The sequence below is a fragment of the Tigriopus californicus genome, chromosome 12 (genome assembly GCF_007210705.1).
Source record: "Tigriopus californicus strain San Diego chromosome 12, Tcal_SD_v2.1, whole genome shotgun sequence".
Classification (NCBI taxonomy): Eukaryota; Metazoa; Arthropoda; class Copepoda; order Harpacticoida; family Harpacticidae; genus Tigriopus; species Tigriopus californicus.
The window spans coordinates 8,896,630-8,907,505 of NC_081451.1; the positions used below are offsets into that span (position 1 = coordinate 8,896,630).

The 10,876-nt window shown below is 40.2% G+C and overlaps 1 long non-coding RNA gene across 1 annotated transcript; it reads right to left on the bottom strand.

Moving 5' to 3' along the window:
• Positions 1–2,156: 2,156 nt before the first annotated feature.
• Positions 2,157–3,342, bottom strand: LOC131891865 (uncharacterized). The gene is made up of 2 exons (XR_009374483.1): positions 3,293–3,342; positions 2,157–2,936 (listed from the first exon to the last, which is right to left on the bottom strand). It is a non-coding gene; the product is annotated as an uncharacterized LOC131891865 (long non-coding RNA).
• Positions 3,343–10,876: the final 7,534 nt, after the last annotated feature.

Genomic DNA, 10,876 nt, shown 5'->3' on the forward strand with positions numbered 1-10,876 from the left:
TGTTATCAATTTTGCTGGTAGCATGCATGCTGCAAGTGAAATCTCTATAGAGGAAGTGTATGTGTTTATGCTCTCTTTAGTGCCGCACCTAATACCTCAGGTGAGATCATGGATGAGGCATATCGTGAAATTGGGGCAACCGGTGGGCGGCGGGTGGAGGTTGTCACACTCACGTCCTATTAGGACGGAATTTCACGAATAATGCCGCGCGGCTGGCCTTGTTGGCAGTTTTTCCCGCGAATGTTAGCTGTCCTGCCTTCTCAACCTGTTTATGAACTGGCCGTGAGTAATATTAGGGTGCCTGATAATCAGTCATTTCGATGACTTATTCAGAGATAATATGTTCTTTCGTACCTCCATTGAATACCGTACCGGCCCAAGCTTTCAAGCCTCTCCCAATACCACAGCTCTCTCATATCCTCAATGATTCTGGTAAGACTTCTTTGGACCTGCTCATTAGGGTTAACTAAATGATCGACTATTGAGCTTTCTTCTCTTTGGATGGAGAATTATTTTTATAATTCAATATCTAATGCCTGTCCCATTCTGTGCTCCAAGAGTGCCATTCGAGGCGATGATTCACGTCATCAATTGGGAGGAGGGAGAGAGCTGGTCGTTTAGCATCGAACTCATGAAACCGAACATAGTTCGGTTGGCGTAAATCGACGGGTTTGCAACCGCCTCCTTTAAAAAAAAACGTTTTAAATAGAACAAATAACATTTGTTCTTGCTGGTTGCCCAATGCAAGTTGGACTAGACTTCAATAATATATTTTAAGTAATATTTGTTTTCAAATTTTATTGGGAAAAGTATACCGAAAACCCGAAGGTTAACCTATTAAAAAACTAAAGGATGTTATACTCCAATTTGATCAGGTTTGAATAAATGGTTGAATTTTTTCTTAAAATAAAATTAGAAAATTGGAAACATTGGAAATTAAGATCGAAGGCAAGCTGCTCGATTGGTTAAGAAGTGATCTAATGGTGCAAAACGACATAATTTCAAGTCGGGTGTTCATTAGTGCTCCATAGTAGGTCTCTCCTTTTCATCATTGTCGTTGCTCCGTATTAAAAATCTACAAGTAAAGTCAGTATCTCTTGTTGATGATACAAAAAATGATAAAAAAAGGGTCGAGATCCCACTAGCCTTGCATAGGACCTACATTCAGGGTTCAGTCTCATCTTAATGACGGATTTCCAACCGAGGGTGAGTCAATAGTGTACTACTAGGTTACTAACGAAGAGGAAAAAAGGTGAATAAGTAAAGCACAACACTTTTTATCCTCTAATTTCATTATCATTTTAATCATTCAAACAATGAACGAACCAAAAAAGGAGGAGGTGCAGAGATAAGTTTTTTCCTCTCCGGCCGAAACGCAATAGAGACGTGTAAAGTACCGGATCAGATTTCAGCTTTATGAGCTAGTCAGGTTGCGAGAACCACCATGATTTTAGCTCATCCATTGCTTCCACATCTTCATTGACAAAAAATTTCGTCAGCTTAGGACTACGTCCGAACAACTATTTTAAACCATTTAAGTCCAAGTTCATTTGTGAAAGATGATACCGTACTACATGGCAAGTGAAAAAAATATGCAAAAAATATGAAAACAATATGTGGTGCCAACATTTTGCCATCGGTAAGAAGTGTGGTGACACTTACTTCATGGTGGTACCAGAGGGCGCACTAGTATGGAATTCCAAAGCTTTACACTTCTATCATTTTTTCGTTGGTCATTTTCAGTCCTTAAGTGTAATTGCTACAACTGATTCACTGCCCGGAAAAAAGATGTTTTGTTTTTTCAAGACGTTGCAGATACTTTTGCCATTGACTGCACATCAAGTTGTACCCAAAAAATCTATCCAAAGCTGCAAATTAAATTAGAAAAGTCCAAAAATGATTAACATAAGTGCAAAATATTAACGAACTAGGGGTCTCGTCTTAATTTTATCATTCTTTTTATTTTTATTTTTCCCCTATAATCCCTGCGAGCCCCTAAATAAACAACAACAACAGTCTGCTGATTGTCTCTCTTTTTCACGATCAGCTGCAAATCAAGTTGTTTTTTGAGCATTATAAATGTATTTTTTACGTCGTCTACTTGGGATTGATGGGTCCATGACTTTTAGTCTGCATGTTCGGTTGATTTCAACGAATCTAGTCAGAACAAAGCTTTATTCGAGATATCATTTACCACACTCCAAAGAGAAAAAGAAGAAGGAAAAAGAAAATATCAGCCACACAGCTTCGACTTGGAAGCAAAAATATTTACAGTAGACTCTGAACCTCTTACATAAAAGAAAAACAATAACAGTGCATAATGCACAATGGAGAGGGAACATTAGCATATTCATGATATATTTTTGATGGCTTTGATTGACTTGATTTGATCCCAATTCATCAATAGGTCGTTGTCAGAAGCTGAGAGAACGTCACGAGATAATCATTCAAATCCGAAAACTGTGCACCAAAGGTTCTCGTAGGTTGTTGAACCACTCGTATCAACCTCTTTACAATTGCTCGGGATTTCTTTGAGCATATCCTCAAATGATGGAACAACATACTCTCCACTGGGCGATTGAAGTTCACTGCACCACATTGGTTGGGATTTGGTTGGAGAAATGAATTGCTCTATCAAACAGATGTCATAAAGCTTGCCGATTACCGTTTCAAAAGGTAGAATAGAGTATCCTTTGAAGTTTCTACTTGAAAACAACCTACATTCCACGTTAACTTTCCCAGTTTTACGCATTTCTTTGCAATTTTCAACCAGTGGCTTCATCAGGGACTCATAAGAAGGAAGTCCATCTCGGTTGATGGATTCTTCTTCCAATAAGGGGGATCTCAGGAAGTGACTACATTGAGCCTCATTGATCAAACCAGCAATAAGCAGAAGACAACCAAGTGAAACAATGCGCTCCATGATGACTTTTTCCCTAAAACGTATAAAAAAAGATATGAATAAAGCGCATGACGACATCAATATAGCCTCTTATTTCCAGACGGGCTAAACGAAAGGGAGAAGAGGCACGTTAGATTGCTCGTGATATGTGATGAACATACTTTTTTTCTGATTATGTGATCTGGATCACTAATCAATACTTAAGACTTTGATGGAATCAGACAAAAGAAGCTGAAACGCATTACAATTAAATAAATAGAAATCGCCCCAATCGGTTCTATAGCTGGTAGAGGCTAACGCACAAAGCGCCCTCTGAATAAGAGAACATAAACGATATTTTGGATAGTGAAGGAAGCTGATTGAAAACAAGTACCAACAAATCTGCCTTACTGTTACGTTGAAGAAACAGTCCAGAGCTTATGATATTGATGAAACATTTGTCACATTTTATACTGAGCCCAATTCGGCAAGAAAGCCGAAGAGACATAGGGAGGGGGACAAAACACGTGTTTTGTTTTGGCCTCTGTATATCTGTATATATTTCTCCTCATATGTTGCAAGATCGTCTCACAATCTTTCAACTGCAATCTCTTTATCAATCACAAGTGGCCTTGATCCCATATCCAAACTATATGTGCTAGCTAGAACTTCCCAATGTCGAAAATCAAGCTCAACGTTTTGGGTCAATGTTTGCCCTGGTTTCGTGACCAATCAAGTCGAAATCACGCGACCCCAAAACTCCATCCACTCATAGCAAAGCTCTAATCAACTCAAATGAAATGATTAATAACGTTCACTGATCAACGTTTTAACAAGTAAGCAAAGCCATGTGGTTGGAAACTTATCACTTTTCAAAAGAAAGAACATTTCCACATGTCAGATTTGTGAAATTCATACCTTGCAAACTGGTTCTTGTAAAAGGAAACTGCGTTTTTAAAAGCCTGATCTCTCTTGACATGTGGTTTATTTCAGTTCGGATTTTAAAGGTGAATGCGGTCCAAAACCTAAAACATGTTCCCCATTTTATGCCCTTTTGTTTGAAGAGAAGCTCGGGCAAGCCCGTGTTCTGCACTTCAAACTCGACCGCAAAAATTGGCCAACGCAATCAAGAAGTCTTGGCTGTATCCAAAGGCTTCAAGCCTCACTTTGATGAACTTCATGCCAAAACTAGCTTAGATTGGAGAGAAGTTTCACAACGCAAAGGATTCGTCTTGTCAATGGAATCTTTCATGATCACAAGATTCTCCGACCATCCCACATTCCATGAGCTGGCAGCTGCCTAACTCTCTCTTGATTATCTACATCTTACGAATAGACTTGTCGCTCCTTCTCCGTTCGCCATTACTTATAGATACTACAGTCAAGTGAAGGCTTTCATGAACAACTGATATAATTCCATGGAGCAAAATTGGCGAACATGTTTTAGGTTTTGGACCAAATTCGCTTTTAAAATCCGAACTGAAATAAACCACATGTCAAGAGACATCAGGCTTTTAAAAACGCAGTTTCCTTTTACGAGAACCAGTTTGCTAGCTCTATCATTTTTTTCTATTTTACACGGATGACATTCACCTTTGTGGATTCCAACATTTCTTTCAAAAGCTTATTCGTTTTTTCACAAATTGGCGGCCTTAAAACTTGTAGCTCCCGAAATAATGCTCGCTCATTTACCAAAGAATGCTCATGTTTACCTTGTCAATGAAATAAGAATTTGCGGGACTCTGCAGAACAATTTCAAAGCTTAACTTCTTTGTTTTATTGGTGACTGTGATCGTTTGTTGCCGTTTCAACCAACGTGAACACCTTATGGAAGGCTCGAAGGAAATTGTCGATCCAACTTTGGTGGTGGCCGCCCCACCACTCAAACTTCCTATATTTTGGACCAAGTAACCACAGGTGTGGTTCGCCCAAGCGGAAGCACAGTTTGCCCTCTAAAACATCACGCGAGACGAGACAAAATTCAACCACCTTTGGCAGCTTTGGACCAGGATGTTGCTGGACGAATTGTGGATCTCTTAGTCGACCCACTCAAGTCTGCTAAGTATTCGGCATTGAAGAATAGACTGTTGAAGACATTTACTCTCTTTTGCTATGACAAAGCTAAACTTTTGCTCCGTTTGCCGTCGCTCGGTGATCGGAGGCTGTCGGAACTAATGGACAACATGTTTGCCCTTTTGGGTCAGGAACCTTCAAAATTCATCTTCAGTGCCATTTTCGTTGACGCTCTTCCCCGTCCTGGACACGCTTCCTTGTCTAGAACTTACCGAATTGGCCGACAAACTTATTTCTTCAGACGGCCAGGTGATTCACTCACTGAGGAAGTTGGACAAGGCGCGGGATGACTCTAAACAAGGTTGGTGCCGTTTACATCGTCGCCATCATGTTAGTGCCAATGGTATATCGCCTCTATTGATCGGATCAAGTGTATCGCAAACTATCCATTGCCGGACACCCCGGCCAAATAGCGTGAATTCATTGGGATGATTTCATTTTATCATCGGTTTCTCCCGGGTCTTACTCACACCCTCTCACTCCTGCACGACGCCTAAAAGCTTTCATTTCGAAAAAGCTCTGTGCTCCAGAATTGAAGAACTCTGCGTACGACCTCGAATTATTGGCCATATACCAAGCTATCAGTCATTTTCGCCTTTTCGTTGAACGTCAAGATTTAACCATCTACACAGACCATCGTCCCCTTCAATACGCCTTTACCAAAGCCAACGAGCCCTACTCCAACCGTCAAGCTCGTCCCCTTCCATACATCTCGGAATTCAGAACAAAGATTCAACATGTGCCGGGCCAAACAAATGTTGTGGCCGATGCACTTTCCCGAATATCTTCCATTTCTCCTTCACTCTCTCCTCAATCTTTGAGCTCAGCCCAGTTAGCCAATCCGGACACACCCTTGGTCCGAACGGCCTTGACGGCCTTGGCTTGGGAGGACATTGAGGTTCTACCGGGTGTAGTTGTGTTGTGCGACCCGTCATTGGGATCTCCCCGAGTCTTGTTTAGCAACGCATCTCGAAAGTGCAACAAAATGTAACCGAAATTGCAACGCAATGATGAGGCATTCGGAATTTCGTTTCGATCTCCCAACAATGTAATTGAATGTGAGCGACATGATTGCACCTTTACGTAATTGAGGTAATTCCGGCACCTCTTGCGGTCAGCCGGAACCGAGGCTCGTGTCTTCCGTTTCAGTGAAGTGTTTCCACCACATGGATGAAAATTGCAATTGGAGCCCCATCATAACCCCTGCAACGTTTCGGTATTAAAAATGTGGTCGGACAGCTTTCTCTAACCCGTTTTTTGAAGCGTGCTAGAGGAGAGCAATTGCTTGTCAGGGGGTTGTATTCGGGATTTCAGCTCATAATTTGCACGCACCGTCAACGATTCAGATTTGTACCATAGTTGCCCTAGGAATCTTGACTACGAAAGGAACTTTTTGACACCCAGCGACAGCTGAAACGAAAAGATGCGATCGCAGCGCCCTTGATCGATCTATTTATGGAGTTGTCTATGCTTATGGTGGACAAAGTCAAGCCATCGTTGATCGCTCCCTACGAGGGTCCATTCAAGGTGCACTCGCGTTCGGAGGAAACTGCCGTCCTTGATGTTAATGGTAAGAAGAGGACAGTCAGCCTAGACCGCCTAAAACCAGCTTTTCTTCGAACTGACGTGCGAACACGTTCAGGCAGACTTTCATCCCCTGCTCAAAGGTTTCGGTCTTGATATTTGTTGGACCAATCCAATTTATTTCGATGAGATGTTCTTATCTGTGTGTTTCTCATGTCTAATATTTGTTGCAGAGTGAAGCACCTCCCGAAATAATGGTCGCTCATTTATCAACGAATACTCATGTTTACCTTGACAATGAAATAAGAATTTGAGGGACTCTTCAGTACAATTTCAAAGCCTAACTACTTTGCTTTAAACTCAACGTACTAGTTTCATAAGTTTTAAGATATAACGTTGCCGTTGCTAATTAGCTCGCTTTTTCAGCTTTATGTTGCTAACCATCAACCAAATTGACGTCAACCTGTTCTGGAGGGTGACCATATTTTTCTCAGATTGTTTCAATCTTACCCGGACCAGAACCTCCGCAAACATTAATGTAAAATTACTGATGCAATGATGATAGTGAAGATCATGTCGATTGGTTTAAATCCATGAAGCATAATGATTTCAGTATGTAAGTTTTGGGTTTGAGCAAGAACCACATAAAATAACACCCTCAAAGACGTTCCATATGGTTTTGCAAGCTTCAAAGAAGGCTTTTTAACCCATTCATTTATTATTTTTGAGTCAAAAATGTCACAAGTTTTTACCAATTTGACATCTTTGGCCACATGAACATTTTTTTCCTTCCTCCGGAAAGCTTTCAAAGGAATTTTGATGGTTAAACTTTTACTTTCAGGTCTGATTTCTTTCATGAAAATGCAAAAAATGCACAAAAGAGTATGTCATTATCCATTGTTTCATGGTTATTCAAAATATTTAAGCGCATATTAGCTATTCTTATTGGCCAGATTTTGAGCTCAAAAGATCGGTCTTATTTGCCGGAAAAAAGTCCATGACAAGAAGGAGAGACTTCCTTGTAATCTTGACTTAATTCGGTTTTTGTTGCCAAATTGATATTTTAACATTTGGAGCCTTTTTTTCAAATGATTTGGTGTTAACTGAGGCCTGTCTATGATGTAATGAAGACTGCGAATATCATAGTTCATCGGTGAAGTCACAAAATGATGTCGAAAATATGTTAGAAGCCTTCATTTTGTCATTGCTTGGTAGTTTGGGAAGGTGTACGCACTTCATAACGCAAAGGTAACAAGACCAAAAGACGTTTTCAAGTTGGTGTCGACAATTTCCAAAGCTGTCACCATCTACCGTTCAAAGGGTTTTTTTTGAAAAAGGGCTTGTTCAAAATTACAAAGTTGGCATCGTTTCGAAGGAATTTAGCATTGAATTCCNGCTTGGGAGGACATTGAGGTTCTACCGGGTGTAGTTGTGTTGTGCGACCCGTCATTGGGATCTCCCCGAGTCTTGTTTAGCAACGCATCTCGAAAGTGCAACAAAATGTAACCGAAATTGCAACGCAATGATGAGGCATTCGGAATTTCGTTTCGATCTCCCAACAATGTAATTGAATGTGAGCGACATGATTGCACCTTTACGTAATTGAGGTAATTCCGGCACCTCTTGCGGTCAGCCGGAACCGAGGCTCGTGTCTTCCGTTTCAGTGAAGTGTTTCCACCACATGGATGAAAATTGCAATTGGAGCCCCATCATAACCCCTGCAACGTTTCGGTATTAAAAATGTGGTCGGACAGCTTTCTCTAACCCGTTTTTTGAAGCGTGCTAGAGGAGAGCAATTGCTTGTCAGGGGGTTGTATTCGGGATTTCAGCTCATAATTTGCACGCACCGTCAACGATTCAGATTTGTACCATAGTTGCCCTAGGAATCTTGACTACGAAAGGAACTTTTTGACACCCAGCGACAGCTGAAACGAAAAGATGCGATCGCAGCGCCCTTGATCGATCTATTTATGGAGTTGTCTATGCTTAGGGTGGACAAAGTCAAGCCATCGTTGATCGCTCCCTACGAGGGTCCATTCAAGGTGCACTCGCGTTCGGAGGAAACTGCCGTCCTTGATGTTAATGGTAAGAAGAGGACAGTCAGCCTAGACCGCCTAAAACCAGCTTTTCTTCGAACTGACGTGCGAACACGTTCAGGCAGACTTTCATCCCCTGCTCAAAGGTTTCGGTCTTGATATTTGTTGGACCAATCCAATTTATTTCGATGAGATGTTCTTATCTGTGTGTTTCTCATGTCTAATATTTGTTGCAGAGTGAAGCACCTCCCGAAATAATGGTCGCTCATTTATCAACGAATACTCATGTTTACCTTGACAATGAAATAAGAATTTGAGGGACTCTTCAGTACAATTTCAAAGCCTAACTACTTTGCTTTAAACTCAACGTACTAGTTTCATAAGTTTTAAGATATAACGTTGCCGTTGCTAATTAGCTCGCTTTTTCAGCTTTATGTTGCTAACCATCAACCAAATTGACGTCAACCTGTTCTGGAGGGTGACCATATTTTTCTCAGATTGTTTCAATCTTACCCGGACCAGAACCTCCGCAAACATTAATGTAAAATTACTGATGCAATGATGATAGTGAAGATCATGTCGATTGGTTTAAATCCATGAAGCATAATGATTTCAGTATGTAAGTTTTGGGTTTGAGCAAGAACCACATAAAATAACACCCTCAAAGACGTTCCATATGGTTTTGCAAGCTTCAAAGAAGGCTTTTTAACCCATTCATTTATTATTTTTGAGTCAAAAATGTCACAAGTTTTTACCAATTTGACATCTTTGGCCACATGAACATTTTTTTCCTTCCTCCGGAAAGCTTTCAAAGGAATTTTGATGGTTAAACTTTTACTTTCAGGTCTGATTTCTTTCATGAAAATGCAAAAAATGCACAAAAGAGTATGTCATTATCCATTGTTTCATGGTTATTCAAAATATTTAAGCGCATATTAGCTATTCTTATTGGCCAGATTTTGAGCTCAAAAGATCGGTCTTATTTGCCGGAAAAAAGTCCATGACAAGAAGGAGAGACTTCCTTGTAATCTTGACTTAATTCGGTTTTTGTTGCCAAATTGATATTTTAACATTTGGAGCCTTTTTTTCAAATGATTTGGTGTTAACTGAGGCCTGTCTATGATGTAATGAAGACTGCGAATATCATAGTTCATCGGTGAAGTCACAAAATGATGTCGAAAATATGTTAGAAGCCTTCATTTTGTCATTGCTTGGTAGTTTGGGAAGGTGTACGCACTTCATAACGCAAAGGTAACAAGACCAAAAGACGTTTTCAAGTTGGTGTCGACAATTTCCAAAGCTGTCACCATCTACCGTTCAAAGGGTTTTTTTTGAAAAAGGGCTTGTTCAAAATTACAAAGTTGGCATCGTTTCGAAGGAATTTAGCATTGAATTCCTTTCAGTGGGGTCAAGGAATGGTCAAGGTAACAAATGCTGTCACCTGTTTAGGTGTTTAGGCATTAGACCTTGGCCATTGAAAGGATTAACAAATCAATTAACAAATTCAGTCAAAGCAATTGGAAAGACCTCCAATTAAATTGCGGCCTCCATGGATTGACAAAGAGCTTACATGTGGCTAATTTAGTGCAAACCTGTAAGACTATTCCTCATAGCTCAGTTAATGCAAGTGCCCGCTATCTAGTTTGTTCAGGGTTTGATGTTCCAAGCATTTTGAATAGGTGATAAAAGTTAAATGATAATTTATAAATAGGTGGAACAAAACAGACAGTTCACCCCTTACCAAGTGTATTTGGCTCTCTGTCTAATTTGGACTCACTATAAATGTGACATAGGTCCCACCAAAGTCAAAATTTATCCACTGTTCCTTCAGCATAACGGTAGGTTGTTACTATTTGTTCCCTAACTATTCTTCCACAGATTATTGCTTTCCTGAATTGGCCAGCACCTCTCCAGGGACATGCTTGCCAAATTTCAAGCATTAAATTGGGAAATATTTCTCAATTCTACCATCGCTTAAGTATAGCAAAGCTTTGCAAAAGCATTCTATTTTAGGGCTTTTGTTGTATTGTACGTAGCCAAGAGAAATTATTTGTCAGTTTGATAATAGTTTTTCAATGAGTGCTTCAATCCGTTCCATTCTTTTCCTTTACCAACTGACTGCTTTAGGAAAAAGTAATCATGAAGTCCATTAACGGAGTTGGCACTCTTTTGGTTATTGGTATTGCAATTAATGTGGCTCAATGCCGATATAGAAGATCCCCCCCTATTTGACGATGAATCCATCAACCGAGAAGAACTCGCATCTTATGAGGACGTAATGAAGCCTTTCCTTGAAAAATGTTTGGTAATGGACGACCATGACAGATCCAATATGGGTTGCCAATTATTTCAAATCACATGT